This window comes from Pelodiscus sinensis, chromosome 1 (assembly GCF_052426305.1).
Source record: "Pelodiscus sinensis isolate ZL-2025 chromosome 1, ASM5242630v1, whole genome shotgun sequence".
Lineage (NCBI taxonomy): Eukaryota > Metazoa > Chordata > Testudines > Trionychidae > Pelodiscus > Pelodiscus sinensis.
The window spans coordinates 58061858-58089326 of NC_143052.1; the positions used below are offsets into that span (position 1 = coordinate 58061858).

Here is a 27469-nt window from a genome sequence, read left to right on the forward strand (position 1 = left end):
CCTCTGATACCTATTCCCTCACTCTAAATTCCACATCCCTTCATCCTGACCCCTGCCCTGAATTCCCTGCACTCAACCCCATACTTAATTTCTTACAGATACTGTCATATTTCAACCTCCTCTCCCCCACCAGCCTCCTGCCCTGACCCCATCCCTCCCCCGGGAGGATTGAAATATGAAGTACATTGAAATAAGAAATACATGTAAGAAATGTAAGTTACTTTTACTGCTGGATTGTAATCTTCTTGTGTCCTGGTAAAATGCCACAGGTTCATGAAAAGGCCATTTGTGAGGGAAGGAGGTGAAGTCCAGAAGTCTTGATGCAATGGGACTTATGGTATGTAGAGGGAAATGGGTATTTTAAACCAGTGAGCTTCTCTTGGCAGCTCTTTTTGTCTTTCAGAGGTGATGTTTATACAGCAATCACACCTAGGGTTGCCAGGTGTCTGGTATTCACCCGGACAGTCTGGTATTTTCGCCTCCTGTCCGGTAAAAAAATTCAGAGAATACTGGACACCTGAGATGTCTGGTATTTTCTGATTTTTTCCCCAGCCAGGAGGCGAAAATGCCGGGCACCTGGCAACCCTACAAACACTCAGCACCTGGCCTCCCCCCCACTCCGAGCCGCCTCAGCCCCCAATTCCCCCAACCTCCCGACCCCAGACCCGATGTTTACCTGATTCCGCAAGGCTGTCAGCACAAAATGGCTGCTGGCCAATGCTTCCCTTGGGTCTTAGTGCTCAACATCTCCCCTGTTCCTATCCCTGCATGCACTCTTAAAGGGGACATGCTGTTTTAATGCTGTTTTATTTTAATTTTTTTTTTTGCTCAATAAGTCTTGGAGTCCTTTTTTTTGCTCAACAACTTTGGTCTCCCCCCCTTTTTTCCTTTAACAGAATTTTTCCCTGGTGTTTCTTTTTTTTGGGGGGGAGGGGAGCTGTTCGGTATTTTTGTTTTAACCATCTGGCAACCCTAATCACACCCACATGTAGGCTCACATATAGACCATGTGCCTTGGCTACTAGCTAGCTTGAACACTGGAGCAGTGAAGCTACAGCAGCATGGGCTTCAGTGAAGTCTAGCCATCTTAGTACACATGCAAGACTCCCGGCAGGTTTTTACATCATGCCCGGCAGCTTGTGCTGCCACAGTTGGAGTGTCTGAGCTAGCTAGATTAAAGCTAGCTTGGATATGAGTATGCCAGCTGCATTCATACCCTCTGACTATTGGGCATAGCACAGCCCAAAGTATCCTCTTACTTTCACCATCACAGTGTTAAAAGGCCTCACAGTCTTTATTCTCCAACACTCCTGTGAGGTAGGAAAGCATTATTATCCTACACACTGTTATTATTACTAACATAGTATTATCTTATTAACTATTATTGTGCAGTATAGAGGGGCATTTGTGTAAATAACAATGAGGCTCTTTAATATTTACCAGCTTATTAAATCAAGAGGTTAAAAACCCACAGGCCTTTATTTTCCATTTGTATTTGGTTGGAAATACAGACACAGAATACTAACGGAGCCATAAAAACAGCAGTTAGACCTTGTCTCCTTTATTCCCCTCATTTCTCTCACCCCCTTAACATTCCATGCTGTATTCTGATACTTCACTTACGAGGAGGGGGTGGGCGGGGAGGGGTAGAGGTTGTTTCAGCAGCTGATGTCCTTCTTTAGGCAGGCTTGCTGACTGTGTCGCCTGCGTCACAGGCTGCTTAGTGCTTGAAAACTCAAGTGAATTTAAAGTGTCATATAAAATTTGGATGCAAATGTAAATTCATACGGACAAATAAAGAGGATTCTGCCACCCACCACAAGGGACAAGATCAAAAGTCGCTAAAAAGAGAGGCTAAATTTAGAGGATAAATTCTCTCTGGATGGAGAGAAAGAATTCTGTATGAAGAAAGTTTGAGACTATTTGGTTTGGAGAAGAGGTGAATAAGAAAGAGCCTGTATATGAATCCAAAATAATGAATGAGAAAGGGGGGGCAAACTTGTGTTAGCTTTTTGCATAATACCAGGAGGGGATAGTGTGAACAGCAATGCATTTAATGATAAAAGAAAATACTGTTTACATAATACACAAACAATTTCTGGAACTCATTGTCATTGGGTAACACTGAGGCCAACAGCTTGGCAGGATTAAAAAAGTATTAGACATCTATGTGGATAATAAGAATAGCCATGGTGCAGTAGATACATACATAAATAAATCCTCATGTCAGGGCACCAGTGTATTGCTAATTGATGGGGAGAGGGGAAACTAGGAAGAAGAGTCTTTTGTGAGCAAGTTAATTTATAATGATCAATGATGTGGTTTCTTACTCTACCTTCTGAAGCAATTGGTATTAATAAGTTCTTCTTCGAGGATGTCCCCACGGGTGCTCCACTATGGGTGCTGGGCTTGCCCCGGAGCTGCAGATGGAAGGTTGTGAGAAGCAGTGTTCAGCCGGACTGTGCATGTGCCGCGGGGCTCGTGGCTTTCACTCTCTTTTCTCTGGCGCGCGGTCCAGCCTCCCGCCAGTTCTTCTAGACCGCCTCAGGCTGCAGATGCTTGGAACCACGCTCCTCACCTCACTTGATGAACTAGGCTTCCTCTAGTTGCTCCTTGTATATATTTCTACCCTTCATTTCCCTCTTATTCTCCTCCTTATTTCTTTAAAAATAAATAAATAAATAAACAAACACATAAATAAATAAATAAAAGGAAGAAGAGAGACTTATAACACTGCTCTTACCTTCTGCTGCTCAGCTGTTCTCCCGTTCCGCTGCTTGTACATAGTTGCGTCCCTTAAAAAAAAAGAGAGAAGAAAACAGAGAAATTAACAGAATAATAACACAAATACATATATAAGAACAAACAGCAACCAGAGAGTTAAATGTTCTCTCTTGACTGCACACAAGAACTGCTTCAGAGCAACCGGTAACATGTCGGTAGCTACCGGTTTAAAAAAATGCGGCTTTTGCCAGGAGGCAATGCCGGCCTCCGATGGCCACTCGGAGTGCATCCGTTGTCTGGGGGAATCTCACATCCCCCAGAAATGTGCCCACTGCAGCAAACTCACTTCCAGGGCTAGAAAGGACAGGGAGAGGTGCCTCTGAATGCTCCTCTTTGATAAAGCCCTGCAGCCACAATACACTGATGGTGACGAATAGCCCCCCAAGTGACAGGCTTCATCCCCCACTTCGGGTGTTCAGAAAAAGCCTAGACTCTCCCCTACCAGATCCCTGCCGACTGCCTTACATGGCAGGGAAAGTCAGGTGGAGAGACCGGGGACATCTGGCAGCACAAAGCCTTGTCCTCCTACCTCAATGGCGCACAAGTCAAAGCGGCCATGGGAGCCTGCACAAACAGTGGCACCCCAGGAAGCGCCACCATCGGCGAGGGCTCCCTTAGAGCCAAATATTATGGCGCCGGCACCCGCACCGCTCTTGAGCCACCGAGCAGTGCTGGAGCGCATGGCGCCAACCCGACCTACCACCAGCATAGCACTGATCGCTGCGGTCTCTGAACCGCCGGCACCGAGCAGCACAGTGCCGGCTAGTGCTTCAGCACACGCTTCAAGACCAAGGGCTCTGAGCCCTGCTCCTCTGGTCTCTCTGCACCAGAGCTGCTCTCGCTCCCTTCTCTTCTCCCCAGCACCGTCCCCCTCTCCTCTGGTGCCACGCTCTCCACATCGCTACGCCGACTGGCATAGGTCTCCCCATGCCTCTTCCAGACTGCCATCCCCATTCTTGGCTGCTGGACCCTCTCACCAGAGACGTCACTTCAGGGAGTTCTCTGCGTCTACTGCTTCTTCCAGGGCATCAGCTATCCGCTTTGTTCGCCTTACTCTCCACACCATTATCGATATCACTCTCGTTCTCATTATCATGACAGACGCTCACTGCAACACGGTACATATCTCCGCGGTGACTGCTACTCGCAGCAGGTATTCCTACCGATCACGATCTGCCTACGACTATGTCTCACCCAGGCACTCTCTAATTCAGGCTCCCCTCACTCCTCCGCAACATTCAGCATCACCATCTCATCCCCCATCAGAATTGGAGCACACCCCCTTCATGGGCCACCCAGCGGGGACCTCTATACCAGACTCGTCCCCACCAGACGAGGCAGTCATGCTAGGTGAGGGCTCTCCACCGGATGACTCCGTCAGTTTCAGGAGTTGTTTAAACGAGTAGCCATCATGCAGGAGATATCGTTGCAGGAACTCAAGGACAAGCAACACAAGCTTTTCAGAAACCTCCAGCCACATCACAGGTCGCGCCTGGCCATTCCCCTCGATGAGGGCATCCTGGAAATTGCCAATGAAATATGGCATGCTCCGGCATCGGCTCTTCCAACTAACAAACAGGCCGACAGGAAATATTTTGTGCCCCCAAAGGGCATGGAATTCCTTGCACATCTGCAACCTAATTCTTTAGTCGTCAATGCAGCCCAGCAGAGGGCTAGAACCCCACACCTCAAACAATAGGGCTCCTACAAGGACATAAAGAGGCTAAACCTTCTAGGCAAGAAGGTCTACACATCAGCAATGCTACTCTTTAGAATTGCCAATTACTTGGTGCACCTATCTAACCATACCTTTGACACTTATTCAAGCCTCACCCCCCGCATGGATCACCTTCCGGATTCAAAGAAATCTATCCTGAAATCAGTAATCCAAGAGGGCTACACATCAGCAATTACGTCCCTTAAAATGGCCATGGATGTTGCTGACACTGCCACACACTCTACTGCCACCGCCATTGTTATGCGGAGAGCCTCTTACCTTCAAGTGGTGGGAGTTCCAAAGGAGTTGCAGGCCCTTCAACAAAGATAAACTTTTTGCAGAGAACACGGACACAATCTTACACTCCTCTAAGGACTCCCGAACAACCCTGCGAACACTGGGGATGTACACACCCCCCTTCAGGAGGCGCCGGTATTCCCCATACCAATGCAGATATGACTACTCCTACATTAGACACCAATGGCAGCAGCAACATCAGCAGCAGAAGTCCTTTGACAACCAAGGCTTGTGCCAGAGGCCCCAGCAATGCCGAAACCCAAACGGCAGGACAAACATGCCTCCCAACAACACGCAACAGGTTTGATGCCTTGGTTGGGGGCGAGCAAACAGTCACAGTCAGCACCATGAATCATCCAACCCAACTCTTTCACCACCAGTTGAGGTCCTTTTTCCACCAATGGGCCAGAATCACCATGGACAGATGGGTCCTCAAAATTGTCCAAACTGACTACCCTATTTCCTTCACATGCATTCCACCCACCACCCTTCCCACCCCGTCCCTTTTCAGGGACCCCTCTCACGAAGCCCTCCTCCGAGCAGAAGTCGACTGCTTTCTTTCTCTGGGTGCCATAGAGTCAGTCCCAAACAAGTTCAGGAACGGGGGCTTCTACTCACATTACTTCCTCACCCAGAAAAGGTCTGGAGGGTGGCGTCCCATCCTAGACCTCTGCCGTTTGAACAAATACCTCAGAAAACAACGATTCAAAATGACCACCTTAGCTGCCATAATCCCCACATTAGATCCACAAGACTGGTTTGCCACCCTCGACCTCCAGGATGCCTATTTCCACATCTCTATCCATCCAGCCCACAGGAGGTTCTTACGCTTTGCCGTGGCAAAGGACCGCTTCCAATACAAGGGTCTTCCCTTTGGGCTATCGTCAGCCCCCAGGGTATTTTCAAAGGTCCTATCGGTAGTCACAGCCTTCCTCTGACGACAAGGAGTTCTCATCTTCCCATACCTGGACGATTGCCTACTCAAGGGTCCTTCTGCACTCGAGGTTTCTCAGATGGTTCAGCTCACCAGGCAAGTCTTTTAATCGATCGGACTCCTCCTCAACGAGCAAAAGTCAGTTTTGCACCCCACATGGAACATCGAGTTCATAGGGGCCCACCTGGACTCACTCGCCAGCAGAGCCTTCCTGCCCCTACAAAGGTTTCAGGCCATCCAGGACCTCATTCATACCATTACCGTCAGTCCCACCGTCTCACTTATGACATGCCTGAGATTGATGGACCACATGCCACCACAACATACGTGGTCAAACACACCAGACTACACCTCCGCACCCTTCAGTACTGGCTGGCACTTGTATATGACCACACCAGATATGACCTCCACAGACCAGTAACGCCTCCACCCGCTGTTACCCAATCACTTCTGTGGTGGACCAGCCGCAAGAATCTTCTATCAGGGGTACCTTTCCATCAACAAGAACCCCTCCACCAAATCACAACAGACGCCTCTCTATTAGGCTGGGGAGCTCACATGGGCTCCCTCTCAGTGCAGGGCCAATGGTCTCCACGAGAATCACGTCTACACATAAACCTCTTAGAACGACGTGCCATTTTCAACACATGCAAGTCCCTCCTCTGTGGTGAACACCATGGTGAAGATACTCACGGACAACGTCACGGCCATATATTATGTGAATCGTCAGGGCGGCGCTCGCTCTCGTTCCTTATGCACGGAAGCTATCCGCTTCTGGAACTAGTGCATTCACCACGGAATAACACCTACGGCATCCTACTTACCTGGCACCACAAATGTGATCGTAGACTTCCTAAGCAGGAACTTTGATGTGAAACACGAATAGGAAATGCACGATGGTGTCCTACTCGAGCTCTTCCTACGCTGGGGAACTCCGCAAATGGACCTCTTTGCAACTCCCAGCAATATGAAATGCTACAAGTACTGCACCAGGGCGGGCCTCGGCCATGCATCCCTGGGGGACGCCTTTCTCATTACCTGGCACGGACCCCTCCTCTGTGCCTTCCCCCCATACCGCTGATCCCCAGAGTTCTCCAGAAGCTGAGGGCAGACAAGACAACACTAATCCTCATAGCACCGGATTGCCTCGCCAACATTGGTTCCTCTTCCTCCACCGTCTGTCCGCATGTGCACCGATCTGCCTGCCGGTCCTTCCGAACCTCCTGTCCCAGGACCAAGGGCACCTGAAAGACCCCCAGATACTCACCCTGAGCCTAATGGCATGGTTCCTAACTTGTTGACCCCATTCGAATTCATCTGCTCGGTCCCAGTCGAACACGTCCTTATACATAGTAGATGACAAGCCATGAGAAAAACTTACCCTCATAGGTGGCGCAGATTCTCCTCCTGGTGTACCACAAACCACCATGATCCAGCACGTCCATCAATCCCCTCCGTACTGGACTATGCTATGCACCTAAAAGACACAGGACTCACATTAGCTTCCATCAGGGTACACTTGGCAGCAATCTCAGCATTTACATCATCACTAGACGGCATTTCTGTCTTCGCCCATCCTACTACTAAGAGATTTCTTAAAGGCCTCACCAACATGGCCCCGCCACATGATCCAGCCCCACCTGTGTGGAACCTGGATGTAGTCCTCGATGCCCTAATGAGGCCACCGTTCGAGCCTCTTGCGACCGCGCCCTTACATCTCCACACTATGAAAACAATTTTCTTACTTGCCATAACATTGGCACGCAGGGTGGGTGAGCTTTCCGCCATGATGGCTACACCACCATATACAATTTTCCAAAATGATGGGATAGTGTTAAGAATACACCCAAAATTCATACCCAAAATCATCTCCACTTTCCTGTCAATAAACCAGTAATCCTACCAACTTTTTTCCCAAAGCCCCATGCCTCACCACGAGAAGCAGCCATACACTCCCTGGACACCCGTAGAGCCTTAGCGTTCTACACAGACCCTGTAGACGTACGGACCATTTATTTGTCTCCCTGGCACATAGATTCAAGGGTCAATGCTTATCTTCCCAGAGGATTTCGAATCTTATAACCTCCTGCATAACACAGTCTTACGCAGCAAAACCACTCCACCAAGGCCATGGCGACCTCGACAGCGTTCCATAAAGGAGTATCCCTTAAGGATATTTGCAGGACGGCCACCTGGTTGTCACATGAGACCTTTGCCAAACACTACTCTAGGCATTCACTCAGATGGGGCAGTGGCGACTGCAGTGTTCTCCACAGCGGATAAATAGGGACTCCTCCGGCCCTCCTTCCATTCTGGTGACCACTGCTACGCAGTCACCCCGGGTATGTCTACACTACCCCGCTAGTTCGAACTAGCGGGGTAATGTATGCATACCGCACTTGCTAATGAAGCCCGGGATTTGAAACGAGGTGTACCGGTAGTTCGGAATAGGCACCCTAGTCCGAACTACCTAGTTCGAGCCCCGTGTAGCCGCGCTACACGGGGTTCGAAGCAGCGGGGATTTAAAAATGGCGGCTCCCCGCTTATGCTAATGAAGCCCGGGAAATTCAAATCCCGGGCTTCATTAGCAAGTGCGGTATGCATACATTACCCTCCTAGTTCGAACTAGGAGGGTAGTGTAGACATACCCCCATAGTGGAGCACCCGCGGGGACATCCTCGAAGAAGAAAGTGAAGTTACTCACCTTCGGTGCAGTAACTGTTGTTCTTCGAGGTGGTGTCCCCATGGGTGCTCCACTGCCCACTCTCCTCCCCATTTCGGAGTCCTCTCTCTCTCATGTCTTACAGACTCCAAGGCGATCTTGAGGAACTGGTGGGAGGCTGGACTGCACACCAGAGAAAAGAGCGCAAAAGCCATGAGCCCCGCTGCACATGCGCAGTCTGGCCAAACACTGCTTCTCACAACCTTCCATCTGCGGCTCTGGGGCAAGCCCAGCACCCATAGTGGAGCACCCGCGGGGACATCCTCGAAGAAGAACTTATTAATACCAATTGCTTCAGAAGGTAGAGTAAGAAACCACATAACTGATCATTATAAATTAACTTGCTCACAGAAGACTCTTCTTCCTAGTTTCCTCTCTCCCCATCAATTAGCAGTATACTGGTGCCCTGACATGAGGATTTATTTATATATGTATCTACTGAACCATGGCTATTCTTATTATCCATGTAGATGTCTAATACTTTTTTTAATCCTGCCAAGCTGTTGGCCTCAGTGTTACCCAATGACAATGAGTTCCAGAAATTGTTTGTGTATTATGTAAACAGTATTTTCTTTTATCATTAAATGCATTGCTCTTCACACTATCCCCTCTTGGTATTATGCAAAAAGCTAACACAAGTTTGCCCTCCCTTTCTCATTCATTATTTTGGATTCATATACAGGCTCTTTCTTATTCACCTCCTCTCCAAACCGAATAGTCTCAAACTTTCTTCATACAGAATTCTTTCTCTCCATCCAGCTCTTTTAGAGCCTCTGGCCTTCTGGCAGATCTAAATTTATCCTCTAAATTTAGCCTCTCTTTTTACAGACTTTTGATCTTGTCCCTTGTGGTGGGTGGCAGAATCCTCTTTATTTGTCCGTATGAATTTACACTGCTTTTCACAAGCTTCTGTCTGTGGCTCCGGAGCAAGCTCAGCACCCAGAGTGGAGCACCCTCGGGGACACCATCTCGAAGAACGAAAGTTACTGCACCGAAGGTGAGTAACTTTGCTTGTCTAGGTCTATGTCTAAACTACACCCCTCTGTCGGAAGAGGGATGTAAATGAAGTACTTCGAAAGTGCAAATGAAGTTGGGATTTAAATATCCTGCACTTCATTTGCATAATCACATCATGGTGCTGTTTCTAACAAGCGCCATTTCGAAACTGAAACCGCAGTTTAGACAAGTTTTTTTCAACAACGGGGAGTGCCTTTCCGAAAGATCCTGTACTCCTCAGTTTTTGCACTTCATTTTCACTTTTGAAGAGCTTCATTTACATCCCTCTGCCGACAGAGGGGTGTAGTTTGGACGTAGTCTAGGACACTGGATGAAGTGGACCATTTCTCTGATATAGTTTGACTAGAGACTATGTCTTGCAAGCTAACCTGTGTCTTTTAGGAAGTTGAAATGCTGATGTGGTGTTTCAGTGGAGTCTTTGGAGAGTAGTGGGCCTGATTCTCCACTTCTTTGTAACTTCGGATATTGTCTGGGAGAGACTTTCACTCCACAGAGTCCCCTGCCACAAAGCCTGACCTGACGCTCTGTCTACACTTCCAAGTTTAAAGCTTTAACACGTCAGTGTGGTCACAGCACCAGCACCGGATGAGACCAGAAGTGTGTGAGACTAGAGGCTCTCTTAGCATTCTGGGGAAACCATTTCCACGAGGAGCACAGTTCCCAGTGCTGGGAGCCTGTTTACACTGGCCCTTTGCAGTACCATAACTTGCTACGCTTGGAGGGAAGGGTGTTTTTTCACACCCAGATGTGAATGTTACAGTGCAGTAACTTGCCAGTGTAGACAAGCCCTAAGAATAACAACTTGTTGAAAAGATTTATGGTGTCAGAGCTATATTCTCCAAAACAGCCTGTATGCGTCATTTAGCACTCTAAAAACCAGTGGTGATACTTTATAGACAGCCATTGTAGTGAAGGCTGGGCAAGAGTTATCAACATCCTGACCCAGATTTATAATTCTATGATAGGCTAATTTACTATTTTATCTTAACTTTATTTTATAGGCTTATGTTGGGCCCTTTTAGCTTTAGCTGAATGCTTATGAAATGCATCTTAGAGACTGTGTGTATTGATTGCACAGATTGCTAGGTTTATAGGCCCAGTCTGATTCCCACTAAAGATTACAGTAAATAAGTAATAAAATATTAATATTAAGTGAGCACTTTTCACTTTGTATTCTGTGTTGTAGTTGAAATAAAAACATTTGAAAATGTAGAAAAACATCCAAACATGTTTAATAAATTTCAGTTGGTATTCTATTGTTTGACAGAGCAATTAATTGCAATTAATTGTTGAGTTATTTTCATGAGTTGACTTCAATTAATCAGCAGACCCAATAGCTAGTTGCTATTTAATAAATACAAATCTGATTGATATAATGTTAATGTTCTGAGTTAATTCACATAGCAATAGAGTGTGAATGACATATTTAATCTTGTCAAGTGGCATTTTAAATGCTTTTCTAATTCAAGTAACATGCTTTAAAAGTTCTGATCCCTTAGTTCACTATTATTGTTTGCTCCAGTTGTTGATTTAGTAGCTTTTCTGATGTAGTCTGGGAATGACTTCCTTTGGACTTTCACATTATCTTATTACAATATACACCACGGATTATTTATACTAGGGGTTAGTGACATGAACTCAAATGAATTCATTGGACAAATGCTGTTGTCTGTTATGGAAATTAAGAGTAAAATAGCATACCTTATTTATTTGTGATACATGTTTAGTTCTAAATATTTTTGTTTATATTACTTCTGAATTATTTTGTTATTACACGAGAAAATTAATTGAATTAGAATGTTGACTCCATCCAGCTAAATAAAACATAACTAAATAGGTAAGCAAGCAAGTGAGCAAACTAAAATAGCACTCAGTAAGTGCTCTCCAGTGTTCTAATGAGTAATAGAGTAAAAATATATTTAATATCCTTTCAACTCCTGATGACCTTATTTTTTTTGTTTTTGTTTTCAAAAATAAAATAAAATACAGAAAAAGGAGGAGAAATGGGGCCAGTATCTGAAATGGTTTACTAGACTTGCAGATCTGATTAATATGAAAACCTAAAAAAGGTGGAGGCTCTAAGGAACAACTTTTCAAAAAAGCTAAAGCATACTTGATATTCTAGAGCAGTGATTCTTAACCTTATTGCAGCCTGCACCCCTTTGGCTCTCAAAATATATGTTCACACCCCTTATTAAAAATCATTGAAGTAGTCAGTTCTTTAAACCTAAGATATAGCATAAAAATCTGGCATGTCTCTCATGCCCAGAAAGGGCATCTTGCGCCCCCAGGGGGTGCGTCACCCCAGGTTAAGAACCACTGTTCTAGAGTCATGGTGGAAGAGGTAATATCTTTACTGGACCAGCTTTTGTTGGTGAAAGAGACTAGCTTTTGTACTTATATATAGTGCTTCCTTGGTCAGACTTGTGAAACTCAAAAGTTTGTCTCTTTCACCAACAGAAGTTGGTTCAGTAAAAGATATTATCTCACCCAGCTTTTCTAATGTCCTTGGACCAACATAGCTACAAGATTGCATGAAATAATTTGGTATGCCAAATATTTTTTAGATTAAAATACAAGCAGAAAAAAAAACCTCCCTACCCTCTCGAGCAAGAAAACACTATTAACATAATACAAAGGGGTTTACAAATCTTAAAGAAGAAAAAAAATCCCAAACCATAAAAACTTCTCTCACAGACAATAGAGATGGATCAGCAGAAGAATCACTCTAGGGATCTACGGATATTACTGCTTGTCTGCAGTATTTATGTGGGTGCTGTGCTTCCCACATGGGGATGTGACTGATTCATCTAACCCTGCTCAAAATGTCCCCTTCTGTAATCTTTCATTTTGTGCTGGAATGTGTTCATTTTGGAGCCTATTAAATGATAGCATTTTAATTCTGACACATCATACCGTTAACAGGATTTTTTCATACCACTTGTAGCATCCTGTACCCCTTAAAGCCTCTAAGTCAGAATGTGGATTCTGTACAGTTTAAGTTATGAATACTGCAATTTTAGCAAAATGTCAAATATTCTAAACAGGAAAGTTTCAGATGGAGGATTTAGTAAAAAATGGTGTGTCTGGAGTCACAAAAAGTGACGCTGGAATCTGTGGTTATCACAAATTTTTGAAAACCATTTATAATGAAAATACTTGTCTGTTTCTGGACACTTAATTAGAGGTATAAAAATACTCCAATAAATTCTGTAACATAGGGGATCTGTCCATACATGGCAATTTTTACAGGAAGCAGCTGTACTGTGTGAGGCCTTCAGGCTGCTACTTACATGTTTGAAAATGCCCACATTTTTGGCATATTTTTCTCTTTACAATAGTTGGGCCTTGAAGAGGAAAGACTATTGTTCCACCTCTTCAGCTTTGTTGTTTGACTATTTCCTCACAAAAGTCTGGAATTAATTTGGAACAAATAAAACAAATCTATTGTCTTGCCAGGAAAGCTGTAAATGGTTAATTTCCATTGTGCTAGTGTAGGCAAGAAGATGGATTCTGTCATGAAAAAAGGGAGTGTCTAAATGCATTATATGTACTGGGACTTTAAAAAAGCCCAGAGAATTAGAAAATTACTTATTCGTAGATGTGAAACAAAAGTTGCCTGAGGCGACCCCACCTTTTGTTCTGGGAGAATGCTTAGCTAAAGCAAACTTGGCATAGAATAGAAACACCAGCATCATATGATACAGCATGGCAAACTTCCTTTAAACATTCTCCTTCCCCCTCCAGCACACACAATGTACAAGTAATGTGACTAATTATCCAGGCACAGCAACACAAAATTCACTTAAGGTTAGAGACCAATAAATGCCTTTAGCTGAATTTCACTTGATAAAGAAAAAGGTGTGGAACTGCACTTCATAATATATTAACCCCTCAAATTATTGCAAAGTATACAAGTTATTCCCCCCCCCCCAATTCTCTCTGGATTGAATCTCTGCTGATGCTACTCATCACCTTAGTATCAACAGGTTCTCTCTCAGATTGACAGAACTATACCAGCTCCCTTTTCTCTGTGGATGGGACTTCTATGTGTCTGTTCAATGCTGGGGACTCAGCAACTCTAGTAGGTTCCATCCAGGACTGGGGAAAAGCCACATGTGAGTCATAAAACTAGGCTCATCGGTGTTCTACAGACACATTCTCAGGAGGCCACTTTCTTCTGAAGCAATAGTAGGCTTTTATTCCAAGGTTGGGTAGAAATTCATAGAGCTGACCAAAAATGTCCAAATCTTTATCTAAATATTTTCATGGAAGAATACCTCTCTCTTACTTATGCAGCTTTAGAAACTAGTTCCATTCACAGAGCCATCTACTAACATGAAGAGAACAGGCTCTGTCTGGGATCTGGAAATTTACACCATAAAACAAGGCCTCTTCCCATGTCCTCATAGTTCCAAATGCACACTCATACTACTCCCCAACATAGTCCCATTGATAGGAGCAGGTTCTGTCCAGGAGAAATAACAGGTGTGCTATTTCAGCATCCCCATAACCCTCATTCCACGAGGGTTAAGGGATGTCTCGAAATAGCATGTTATTTCAAAATTTGTGCTGTGTGGCTGTGCCAGATTTCAAAATAAGCTATTTTGAAATTGATTCGAAATAAGATACAAACCCTAAAACTGAATAGGGGAAAAGATTGGGCTCGAGCTAGGAGGCTGCTTAGTTTGTGAAAGAGATATGTAGATCAATTGTTTAGGGTAAAAATTTGCATGCAACAAGTTTTTTCAGTATAGTAGAATTAGAATTAGCTGGAGTTCTTTTGTTTTTTTAACTTAGTAACTTAGGGTGCATCTACACAGCACCCTAAACTCGAAATAAGATATTTCTATTTTGAGATAGCTTATTTTGAAATTTGGCGTATCTGCACAGGGCCAAATTTTGAAATAATGCGCTATTTCAAGCCCTTCCTTATTCCTCATGCAATGAGGTTTACTGGGATGGCAAAATAGCACGTCCATTATTTTGAAATAACTGGCTGTTTCTGTAGACGCAGGGTAGGGTTAGGGTTAGCCGTGCAGTGTAGACATACCCTTACTGTTTTCATTGCAACCACTTTAATCCTACTTTCTCTCTCTCTCTCTCTCTCTCTCTCTCTCTCTCTCTCTCTCTACTTTAGAAATGTGTATCTGTCTGTCTGTCTGTCCATCCATCTGTGAATCCATTTGTTCAAGAACTTCCCATAAAAAATAAAAGCTAGGCCCATCAAATTTTATATGCAGCTTCCTCTTCTCCTATCTTAAAGCAAGATCAGGGGTTGGTTGTGACAGAAAAATGAGAAGTTCCGGTAATGAGATTGTTTTCCATAACACAGAAAGGGAGGGGGCTGATTAGAGAAAAAGCAACACTGTAGAGTGACCACTAAGGGCATCTACACCACCGAGAGAGTGGCTAGCTGGGACCAGGACTTGCTATCTTTCCAGCCACCAGACTGTGTAAGTGGCTGCCCTACCTCAAAACTCTCCCCTCACCCTTGGCTACAGCACCTGAATAGGGAAAGCCCCGTGGGCCAGCAGCCCCACTGGACAAAAGACCTGCCACACCCAAGAGGAACCACAGCCTGCCTTCTCCCCCAGCAACCCTGGGCTTCCCAGTGCACCTGCCCCACAACTGGCCTGTGTGACCCCCTCCTCCTTCCCTGGGCCTGGCCAAGGACCACTACTGGGGCTGGCCTGCACGGTCCCCCTTTCCTCTCCCAGGTCAGGCCTGGAGAGTGTCACTGGGGCCAGCCTGTGCAGCTCCCTGCCTTGAACACCCAGAGTGGCCCGGGGAGCACCAGCCCGCATGGCTCCCCCTCTGCCTGCTGACCGTGACTGGGGAGCACCTTCGGGGCTGGTCTGGCCTTCCCCCACCCTGCCCAGCTTCTGGGGACAAGCCAGATGGCAGAGTGCACAGCCTCCTGGAGAGAAGCTGGCAAATGGAGAGTGTGGTCTCTGCCACCCCGAGCCTTCCCAGGCCACCTTCAGGATAAGTTGGCAGTTACTCCAACTCCCTCCCCTGTGCTTCCCCTTCTCCCAACCTTCTGCCTTGATTTCTGCACCTCACCCCATGCTCTAAGCCCTTCCCCATCCCCAACCCTCACTCTCACATCCCTCCATATCCTCTCTCTCCTGCCCTGAGTCCCTCTTCAACTCCCCACCCTGACTCCTGCACTCCCCATGTACCCTGACCTGCACCCCCCACACCACCATCTTCCTGCCCTGAAGGACCTGGGAAACACCGGGTAAGTCTTCTAATGCTTAATAAAAACACTTTTGTTTATTATCAAGCCCAGTGTAAATAATTGTTGGTGCAGGGGAGAGCAACCACTGTGCATCTATATTTCATTGATAAAGGGGGTGGACTTTATGAGTTTTCTGTACATAAAAAAATTACACGGAATAAGATGGAGTTGCTCTGAAGGGGCATGGTTTGTGATGGGCTAGGTCACAGAAGTCTCCTTGGGTTGTCCCCTGGTGTGCTGATGATGCCACTAACACCTGCCTTCCTGCTCCCCATCACTCTGTCTTGTTGGGCCAGATCTTCTGGTCTTCCCCAGGCAGACCATGGAGTTGGAGTTACCACTCTGCTGCAGAGCAATGCAGATGCTGAGCCAGTTCAGCTCTGGGTGGGCTCAGCGTTGAGGGCTGCATTGCAGGGAAGCCTTAAAAAAGTAACTTATGCACCTAATTGTTTTGAGGTCCCTAGCAATCAGTGTATTCCCTGCCTGCTTGCTACTGGATAGAGGCATTCTTTTTTCTTTTATCATTGCTTATGTCTTTTATTTGCAAACTGAAGTGGGGGAAGAGTGCTGACTTTTGTGAACAGTTTGATAGCAGCATTGGGAATGTTGGTGCAATCCAGGCAGCACAGTGGGCAGGCGTCAGAAGAGTTACTAGGCAAGCAAACCAGTGTGTTATGGCTCTCTCTACAGTTTAGGTAGCTGAATTTTAAATTAACTACATTAGTTCTATAGCAGACACAGCTTACTGAACTGGGCAATAAAACAATTACAATGTGTAAAAGTCTGTGTGGGATAAAATTGCCTTTTTATTTATATACCTGTCTCTCTGTGTCACAGGGCTGACTCACCACTCTTCTGGCCTTGCTGGATGCCTTTCTCTAGCTGGTGTCGCCCCCTGTTTCTCCCCATATCCCAACATATTCCTCCAGACACTGCCCTCCAGCAGTGCCCACACCAGTGCCCGAGCCCCCCTTCTGGGAGTAGTTGCTGTTCCCTCTGCTCACAGCCCAAGGTCCTCTCTTTCTCAGAGCACCCTGATCTCCTCCTGAGGAGCTAAAGCCAGGGAGCTTGTCTGGCCAGAGCTCCCCTTGCCTTGCCAGCACTGCTCTAGCTCCAGGGAGCCTCCTGCCTCCCTAGCAGTCAGGCCCTCCCTTACATAGCTCCCAGCTGGGCCCTCATCATCTAGAACTGGCTCAGGTGGGGCTTTGCTCCTAACCCCCTTCTCCAAGCCAGTGCAGGGCAAGCACCCTGTCATACTGTGATTAAAGGCAAATGGACTATTACATTTTCCTTAATCTTCATCCTGTTCTGCCTTTTTCTCCATATTCTCAGAAGACTTGTTCTAAGCATAGTCTTAAAGAAGTTGCTTTTTATTTTCAATGTTAGCTGAAGACCAAGATTCCAGGAGAGGTGACAACAGAATATTAAAATCTCAATCACAACACTTGAGGGTGGGGATTTGTGATAATTCATGTACGGCAAGCCAGCTCAGTGAATATACTTTGTGCTGGCCATTTGGCTATACTCTTCTCTCCAGGGCGTTTCCATGTGGGGACATTCTGTAAGTGTTTTTTTGCTCTGGTGCCTGTGCTACCAGCAATGCATCTTATAGTGAAGAAGAGAGGCAGATGGTTTTATCACAGTTGTTTAACTCTGGTTAGATACCGTTAGATCTGCTATATTCAATACTGTGATAAAAAATGCTGGCAGCACTTTGTCTATATTTCTGGTGCCACTGGTGGAGATTCACTGTTGGTTGCTATTTTGAGAAATATTTTTAGGAATAACTCCCAAGAGTAGTCAAGACTAAAGAGGGTTTTTTGTTTGTTTCCTTTTAAGGGACTTGGAATTCTTCACCTCCAGGGATTCTGGAAGAATCCACTTTTCAGAGATTGAGGAAAATGTGGACAGTCCTTTTAAGGGGCCAGTAGTCTGTTAGCATATAAATGGGGATTATCTGCAGGGATTCTTGCTGCTTATTACAGTGCTGTATTGCACAGACCACCTTTGAACAGTATTCAGTGACACAGTGTTTGGTGCTGGTCATGCCTGGCTGTGAGATTTACCCAGTACTACAATTGTGGGAATTTAAACCTGTCTATTTTTAATTTTCTGATATAATCACACTTCTGTTGCTGCTTACTTAGAATGGTTTCTGACTTAAGTCTCTACAGTTCCCTTTCTGGTATTGATACACTGCAACACAATCCCTTTCTGTTACCTCTTCCTCAAAAGCCTCCATTTACCTCTTCCTCAAAAGCCGCATCTTCACCAAACTGCAATAATGTAAATTCTTCAACCTAACATCCTAACTTAGCTCATCCTAAGCTCTTTGAGTCTTTCTCTGGAGACTGTCCAATTTTTGCTCCTTTTTTCCCTTAGAAGAGCCTCATGGAAAAACTTAAATCTTGTTAGAAACCATTATGCTGAAGTATCTTTTTTTCTTAGGTTTCTTCATATCATTAAGGCCAACCTATGTGAAAACTGGATTTCTGCATTTCAGGAGCTTAACTACTCCTGCAACTTACACTGGGCTTGATCAAAATCACTGTTGTCGGTGGGAGACTTTGTACTGTCTTCAGTGGTCATTTAACTGGGCTCTTAAAGTGAGAGCCTGTTTGTTAAACCATTATGCTCCTCACACCAGATAACTGTGGCATCACAGGCTAACTCTTGCTAATATTTTTCTCCTTGATTCTGTTTTAACTTCTGGTTTACTTAGTTAAATATTGGGGGTTTCCCTACATTTTAGTCACTACAAAGTGCAGCAGTAATAGCTAAAGAAATTAAGGACCATACATGTATTGGTTCATATTTGCTTTTGTCTGTGTGCCTCTGTGACTTGAGTTCTGGAAACTGTTATCATGTGTATGCTTCAACTCTGATTAATAGTCTACTCTCAGTCCCAGTTATGGAATTATATTGGTTTGCCAAAGCATGACTTCAGTATAAGGACTTCCAGCTCTTGGGAGGCTGGGCTGTCTGCCTGATTATTTGGTAAAGTTTTAGTTTTATATTTCACCACTTTCACAGATATTTTCCCTCCCTGTCAACATGGACTGATAACTGCAAGTGTCAACAGTGTAACCCCCACCATCAACTGTGTTAGTACAGTGATGTAAGCTAGAGAATGTAGTAAAGTTCAAATTCCCAATTAAATTTGAACTGAAAGTTGCTGGCAAATACCCAATGCCAATGGTTGCATTCCAAAATGCGGCTTTCCACTGCAGTTACTGTAATGTTGACATCACAGCTTGAAACAGTTCTTTAGGGTACAGCTTCCAGGAAGAAAAACAGGAACATGAAAGATCCAACAGAGCCAAATACTGCCCGGTACTGTCTCTTTAAAACCCCCGCCAATATCATTAGATGGACAGTTAGTTTCTTATGAGTTACAGGCATTTCAAGTGAAGAACATAGGGCAGGAATTTTACAAGTGTTCAGAGGGGGATGAGTTTAGAATTTCAGACCCGCCTCATTCTTCTGAGTGTCGTTCATTGTTTGACTGCAGCAGTTCAGGCCTAGTCCTGAACTCTAAGGACAAAATCCTGCTTCTTGTTATTGGCCTAATAAACTCCCAGTAGGGTCAATGGAAATGTGATGGACTCAGTGGGTGAAAGCAACATAAGACAGACCAAGGAATATAAAGGGTAGCCAGAGATCTCTATAGCCATCAAATGACTGTTAAAACACTATGCTATTAACTATAGAAGGTACCGTTCTAGGAGAAGTTTCCAATCCTCTATATCCATGGTGTCCAACACACTAGCCATTAGCCACATATGGCTATTTGGCTGGTTGAGTTTGGCTAGTTGGCTTGAACAATGTGGCTATTTGGCTAGTTGAGTGTGGCTAGTTCACTGTAGTGGCGACTGCTTCAGAACTGATTGAACACCATGGCTCTATATACTTTTCATAGTCATGATATCAGAGGCTCATTCAGACTGCCACTATTTTGAGCAGCAGCAAAGTGAGCATGTGGAGTTGCCAAACTCCCCTGGGCTGGACATGATTGCTGCAAATGATGTATGGTTCCTCCGGTACGGGAGAGTTGGCAACCCTAACCCTGTGTGTGTTTGTTGTGTTTGTAAACACCCTGGGCTTGTTGTTAGGGTTACTGCAGCTGAGGCTGCACTGAACAACATTTCTGCACTCTGAAGAGGCTGGCCAGGAAGGGTTTGGCCCTAAATGTCTAGATGGGGTTAATCTGACTAGATTTTCTATCACTTTTCAATAATGAGCATGTCTCAGCCCCAAAAGCTGGTGTAACCTTAGAGGCTTTTTTTGTTTCATTGCAGTAGTTAAATATTTGGGCTTGAATGCATTGCTTAGAAAGGGCAACCACAACTAATCCGTATTTCTGAAGTTGGACATCATTCATAAGTTTAAAAAAGTTCTTTACCTCACTTAGCTTTTCACAACATATAATTTATAGAATTGGATCTGATGGCTTAGTTGTTGGGTGTTTAAAAATCTCTTTATTCACAATACTCAAACCAGAACACTGTGTTTTCTGTATTGTTTGGAATAGTCTGGGTAACAATGCCTCCAGTGTGAATAGTTCTCTTTCAGAGTGCTGGGAAAATTATCTCAAAGGAATGCAGATGTCGACTAGCTCATAGTTTTGGATAGCAATGGTTAAAAGTAGTGGAAAAGTACATAATTACTTGCAGCCCTAAAGCACCACAAAAATGACTATCCTGCAGAAAATATTTCTGCCCTTAGGCTACTGCTAATGCAGCTTCAAAAATGATAATAAAAACGGTACTAGCCCAGACATAACAGCTGCTTGTCTATCTTTCCCATGATTATGATGATAAAAAAATTTACACCAGCTAAAGAACTGGCCCTGATTATACTTTATTCTCTCATCAATAATACTTACTAGTCAAGGCTAATGGAATTTTACAAGTCTGAGTTAATGGTTGCAGGTGGTGGACAAAGTCTGAATGGAAAATTTACTCTTTAAGTTTTAAGTATCTGAATCCAGTGACTAACTGCTGACATCAGGTTGTGCACTATAAACAAAAAATAGCTTGTCATATAGCTATTTTGCATGTGTTTGTTTATATAGAAATTAGAAGATTCATGGTTAAGCATCAGGAAGGAAACAAAATTCTGTGCTGGGAACATTGGACCATAGCGAGGATCATAGAGAGAGGAGAGAGATTTTTGATCTCAAGAGAGTGCTATACAGTTCAGTGGGCTTTGTTCTTGTGTAAGGGCTCGTCTACATTGGCCCCTTTTCCGAAAGGGGCATGTTAATTTCAGAGATCGTAATAGGGAAATCCGCGGGGGATTTAAATATCCCCCGCGGCATTTAAATAAAAATGTCCGCCGCTTTTTTCCGGCTTTTAGAAAAGCCGGAAAAGAGCGTCTACACTGGCCCCGATCCTCCGGAAAAAGCGCCCTTTTCCGGAGGATCTTATTCCTACTTTGAAGGATCTTATTCCTGCTTATTCCACTTCAAAGTAGGAATAAGATCCTCCGGAAAAGGGTGCTTTTTCTGGAGGATCGGGGCCAGTGTAGACGCTCTTTTCCGGCTTTTCTAAAAGCCGGAAAAAAGCGGCGGACATTTTTATTTAAATGCCGCGGGGGATATTTAAATCCCCCGCGGATTTCCCTATTACGGTCTCTGAAATTAACATGCCCCTTTCGGAAAAGGGGCCAGTGTAGATGTAGCCTAAGTGTTTGAGGCTTGTACACACATGGGAATTTACCAACATATGTATTCTGGAATTATTATTTTGGGAAATTTCCAAATTAATTTAGAAATGTTTTCAGACTTAAGGTAGGAAATAGTCCTTCATTTCATTCTGGAACAAAAAAGGTTCTCACTTTGAAACCCTTGATTATATTCCATGACTTAACTAATGCAGTGCTCTGTTACAAGATCATGTAGTTGTCCGTTTTTATTAAACATGACTTCATGAGGATGCCTATTTGATAAATCACAGCTTTGGGAACCAATGTGATGAAACAACAGTGACAGGAGGAAGGATGGTCTTGTGGTTAAGACACGGGGCAATGAGTCAAGAGTTCATGATTCTGTTCCTGACTCGCTACAGGCTTGTTGGGTGGCTGTGGGTTGGGGATGTAACCTGTAGGGCTGTGTCTAGACTGCATCCCTTTTCTGTAAAAGGGATGCAAATTAGACACATTGCAATTGCAAATGAAGCGGGGATTTAAATCCCCTCTGCTTCATTTGCATAAACATGGCTGCCGCTTTTTTCCGGCTCAGAGCTTTGCCGGAAGAAAGCGCCAGTCTAGACGGGGATCTTTCGGAAAATAAAGCCTTTTCCGAAAGATCCCTTATTCCTCTTAAAATAAGGAATAAGGGATCTTTCTGAAAAGGCTTTATTTTCCTGAAAGATCCCTATCTATACTGGCACTTTTTTCCAGCAAAGCTCCGAAAGCTACATAGCACTTAATTCGAAATAGCTATTTCAAATTTGGTGTTTCTCCTTGTAGAATGAGGTTTACCAAATTTGAAATAAGGGCTCCACTATTTTGAATTTATTTCGAAATAGCAGTTTGCCTGTGTAGATGCTATTAAAGTTAATTTGAAATAACTGCTGTTATTTAGAATTATCTTTGTAGTGTAGACATAGCCGAACAGTGAGGTTCAAGTCCCTACTCTAGAATGAGGATTGAGACTTGGATTTCCTATATGAATTCCCTTGCTACTGGGTTCAAGGCAGCTGGTGCTGCTGACTCACAATCTTTTTCTTCATTTTTGTGAACCCAGCTCTAAATTTCCTTTCCTTTGTTAAAAATATCTGAAACTAAACACTGTTCAACCCAAAATTATATTTTCCTACTTCTAAATTAAGAAAACAATTTTGGAAAGTTTCAGTAGAGGTTGAACCAACATTTTTTCAGCAATTTTTCAGAACTCAAGAAAGCTAAACTATGAGTTATTTGCCCACCTCTAATTAGCTCCTCGGTACAATGTACTAATGCTTCTCTTTTTCCTATTGGTTCTGTGTATTCACTATGTAAAATCTGTTGAGATTCTTGCGTGACAGGTTCTTGGCAAGTGAACATAACTAACTTAATAACACGTTAATAATACAGAATAAAATATCCTTCAAATTTCTCCTCTCTCAAAAGTCTTTAAAAAAGCCTTCACTGTGAGGTATACCTGAAAGGGGCAAATCTTTACAAACAGTAAAATTCAGACAAACTAGCTATAGAAAATCACATATAAGAGTATCCCTGGTTAGAACTGTGATTATGTCTGTGTCCTAAATGCTGACTATGCTTTGTGCTTTTTAAACTAAAACATAGAGCAGTAGTGAGACTGTACACTGTCCTGAAGACAAATACATAAAGAGTCTAAAGCCAAGGTACTATTTGTGCAAATTTGGACAGACAGGTCCAGGCCTCCCCAAAACTAAAGCCCTGCCCCCTCAACTAAAGGGCATGTGTGATGACTGGTGTGTATGCTGCCTTCTTGCTTATTACTTCACGCTCCCTGTTCATGTTTGCTCCCTAGTTCCTGCTCCCTGAACTATATGCTCCAGTTCCATTGTGTACACTGAGTTGGGTGAGTGCAGTTACTGAGGGCCTGCTGCTACATAGCTGCCATTTGGATATTATTATGTTTTGTTTTGTTTTCTTTTTTTATGTTTGTTATATGTTGTTCAGACTTAATGACTTAACTGGTTCATGGTTATTACCATTGCCTCTGTGTTACTTTGATTTCTTTGCTAGAGAGCTCCCTGACAGCACTTACTGCTTCTCAAAGGTGTCTAAAGAGTCAGTTGATGCTGACAAGATAGGTTTGCCAACTCTCCAGGCTTGTCCTAGAGTCTCTGGGAATTAAAGATTATTCTAATCTCTAATTAAAGATACTGTCATGTGATGAAACTTTCAAGAATTAATCCAACCAAAGCTGGCAACGTTAAAGCCCAAAGGAACTCTGCCTGTAGAGGTCAGAAAGTATCACCTCAACTCCAGCTTCTTTCTCTTAAAGCGAAAGGCTTGTGCAACTCAGACACTGGATCCTCTCCACATTTTGGATCCACACCTGAGGAGAGTCTGCTTTCCGATTTCAGGGAAGATAGGAAGGCAGTGGATGGATTAGTATCTTGCACTATTGCTTTTTAAAGGAATAGTGCTGCCAGACACTAGCTAACAGCCCATTGTATCTGCCAGATGAAGCCAGGTGTCTCATTTGAGCAGAAAGCCATTAACCTCCAATGCTGAGCTTGAATCTGTAGAAGATCAATATTTCTCAAGCAGTAGGGACAAAATTATATGGACAATAGTGTAGTTACTTTGAGCAGTCATTTGGGGGACAGCATAAATGAGAAAACACTTTCTGTGAAAATACAATGAAACGCATTCAGTGTGCCGCAGTAGCATAGTTTACTACAATAAGGATGGCCACAGTGCTAAAAATAAATATAAAATGTCAAGAAAACCTGGATGGAACCATTGCAATATGTAGCTATGGCCGTGGAAATGCTCTCTCTCAGGTTATGTCTAGACTGCTGCTTTTTTTTCCGGCAAAAGGTACACAAATGGCACTCTGCAATTTGCATACCTTTTTCTGATTGTTTTTTTCAAAAGAGGCTTTTCTGAAATTTGGCCCATCTACACTGGGCCAAATTTTGGAAAGATCTCCTCTTTTGGAAGAGCCCTTATTCCTCATAAAATGAGGACTACAGGGCTTCCGAAATAATATGTCTGCTCTTCTGCAAAAAATGTTGGAAGAGCAGATGCGTTCCCTGGATGCAGTGGAGTTTTTCCAGGATATCTCTGGTATACCGGAAAAACTCCATAGTCTAGACAGAGCCTCAGTGTCATGTTTGTACTAGTTCCCCACTGTTGCAACAGTGGAGAGTGAAAACTGCTAATTGTAGACACAACCTTGTATTCCCTCCACTCCACTCGCTTTGATAGCCCATGCAAGGGCACCATTTATGAGGGACTGGAAGGGTCTGTAGCCCTTCTTTAAAGTTTGAACCACTAGATTTCAAACCTAAGGTCTGGTTAAAGCACATGCTCTAGCTCAGGGATCAGCAACTTTCAGAGGTGGAATGCTGAGATTTGACTTATTCGCCTTTATGTACGGGTTCGAGTGCCATTTATACTTTTTAAAGTCAATAATAGTCCTACTTACAGCAGCTTCATAATAAATAAATTAAGATGCAGCTCTTACCTATTAGTGCATGGGTCAGCAACCTTTCAGGAGTAGCGTACTGAGATTTAATTTATGCATGGATCTGTGTGGGAAGTGAGGTATGGATAGGCTGGGTATGGCGGCCTTATTTTCTGAACCAGCTGCAGCTAGTGACAGTGGTTTAATTTAAATTATGAAACAGATTAAGAGTTTTAACTTTCTCATGTTAGTTTAAAAAACTTCATTTTAAATACATTAAAATATTATGTCCACCACAAAAGGTTTCAATGTTTTCTTTATTTATGGCAGGCATGGGGAACCTTTTTTGGGTTGGTGATCACAGATCCACAGAAAAATCAGTTGGGGACTACACAAGTGAGAAGTAAAAAAACTCCTCTTAAACCCCCCCCAGCACTCAGTGATATGGCCCCAACTGAGAAATCTCATTCCTCTAGTACCCCAGCCTCATGGGGTGAGGGGAAGGGAAGTGGAGGACTGAGGTTCAGGGCTTCCCATAGACAGATTTACTTTTCTGGGGTTGCAGAATTAGTAGATTTTATGGACCCCTTAGGCTCTGGGGTGGGGACAAAAATGTGGGGTTCAGTGTGCAGGGTAGGGCTGCCAGCAAGTACGATAGGGATGTAGGTTCTGGGAGGGATGTGGGTGCAGAAGAGGGAGAAGTTGCAAGGTCCGGGTGGGGGGAAGGGTGCAGAAGCAGGCTAGGAGTAGGGTGTCTAGCCAGGTGGAGAGCGCAGGAGCAAGGGAGGGTGCAGTGTGTGGCCCAGGGAGAGGGTGCAGGAGCAATGTGGATGAAGGAGCAGGGTGGGGTGTCTGGCCAGGAGAGAGGGTGCAGGAACAAGGGAGGGAGTCAGAGCAAGCTGGGGGTGCTGGGTCTTGGGGGGTAGTGAGGGGATTAAGGTGGGGGGAGTCTGGGCATGAGGGGGGACCTTACCTGGCTTCATGCCCTCTTGCAGCAATGGCCACAACCATGCTGACTCGGCCACCCCGGAGGGAGGCCCTGCTTCTGGGGCCCACATGATCCAGGTCTGGCCCTGGAACCCTCACTGCTGTTGTGGTCTGGGGCCCATGGGGTGTGGGGCCAGCCCCGGAGGCTGGAGGTGGGGGAATATGTTAGAGGTCTAAAAATCATGAATGGTATGAAAAAATAGACTAAGGATATGTTATTTACTCCTTCACTAACAACACAAAACGTTCACCCAATGAAATTTATGAGCAGCAGATTTAAAAAAAAAAAATTATTTCTTCATGGTCAACCTGTAGAACTCTTTGCCAGGAGATCATGGAGAGGCCCAGATGATAACAGGGTTCGGGTAAGAACAAAATAAGTTCTAGTATGATTGATCCATCGATGGCTTCTAGCCAGAATGAGCAGGGATGATGTCTCTAGCTTGTTTGCCAGAAGCTGGGAACGGGCTACTGGAGAGAGATCATTTGGTGATTGTCTGTTCTGTTCATGCCTTCCGAAGCACTTGGCTTTGGCCACTGTTGGAAGACAGGACACTGGGCTAGATGGACCATTGGTCTGACCCAGTATGGCCATTTTGATGTTCTTATATAGAGCCCAAATGTATCTGCCCCCTGCTGTAACCCACTAGACCCCACTCTCTTCCCAGACCTGAGATAGAGTCCAGGCGTCCTGACAGTATCTCTCTCTCTTTCTCCGCAGTGTTAGTAACAAGTAAGTATATATATTAAAATTTTAAGGCTAACCGGTGTCTCATAAATGATCTGTCACAAGATGTCTGAATATGTTAAATAGTGATAGAAATGTAGCTGTGTTAGTCTGGTGTAGCTGGAAAAAAAAAACCAGGACTATGTAGCACTTTAAAGACTAACAAGCTGGTTTATTAGGTGATGAGCTTTCGTGATCTGAGGAAGTGGGTCTGGCCCACAAAAGCTCATCACCTAATAAACCATCTTGTTAGTCTTTAAAGTGCTACATAGTCCTGTTTTTTGAATATGTTAGTAGTAGAGCTAAATGAGTCTAATATTTATTTAATTCTCTTTCTTTTATATTTGAATTAAATACAGTACTCCTGTCAGCTAATTGCTAAGTTATCTGCCAAAATAGTTTTCAAGTATTTGAGAAGCTCTTGGAAAGAGGTGATGCATGTATGTGTGAGGGCAGATGGGGTCGGTCTTTTTCCCAGATTTGCTGCTCAGTAACACTGCTGAAGCGGCTGTCCTCAGTCTACCCCCCATGCTCTTACTCACTGTCCCCATCATAGCATGCACAGGTCCCCCGCTCCACCCAACATCTGAAATGGCACTCCTGAGCCCACGTATCTGCTTTTTACACAGCTCCCTCCAGCTTTCTTCCTCCGTGCTCTTTAGGAATGGAACTTTTGTCCTGATCTGATCTGTAAGGACTTTGCCCTCTCTTCCTTCAGATCCCCTCCAAAAATACACTTAATCTGTGACAAGAAATTGTCCAGTTAATGCTGAATAGACTGAGAAACAATCAGGTATATTTAATGTGCACTTGTTTAATAATTATAATAGCTGCTTCTACCCCCACAACCAGGATATGGACAATGTGTATAAAAATGATCCCCATTTATATTGTATCCTCCTCTCCTCCTTTGGTATGTTGTCTGTCAGTT

General features: G+C 44.2%; 2 long non-coding RNA genes across 2 annotated transcripts in view; one reads left to right on the forward strand and one right to left on the reverse strand.

Annotated features, from left to right (window-relative positions):
- The first annotated feature begins 1066 nt into the window (after positions 1 to 1066).
- The window catches only part of LOC112546339 (uncharacterized), a 67143-nt gene continuing 40740 nt past the window's right edge, over positions 1067 to 27469 (forward strand). The window contains exon 1 of the long non-coding RNA XR_012904341.2: positions 1067 to 1317. This is a non-coding gene — a long non-coding RNA (uncharacterized LOC112546339). The remainder of the gene's footprint in view (positions 1318 to 27469) is intronic.
- The window catches only part of LOC106732242 (uncharacterized), a 49385-nt gene continuing 23318 nt past the window's right edge, over positions 1403 to 27469 (reverse strand). The window contains exons 3-5 of the long non-coding RNA XR_016349970.1: positions 7114 to 7209; positions 2744 to 2795; positions 1403 to 2661 (exon numbers count right to left, since the gene is read on the reverse strand). This is a non-coding gene — a long non-coding RNA (uncharacterized LOC106732242). The remainder of the gene's footprint in view (positions 2662 to 2743; positions 2796 to 7113; positions 7210 to 27469) is intronic.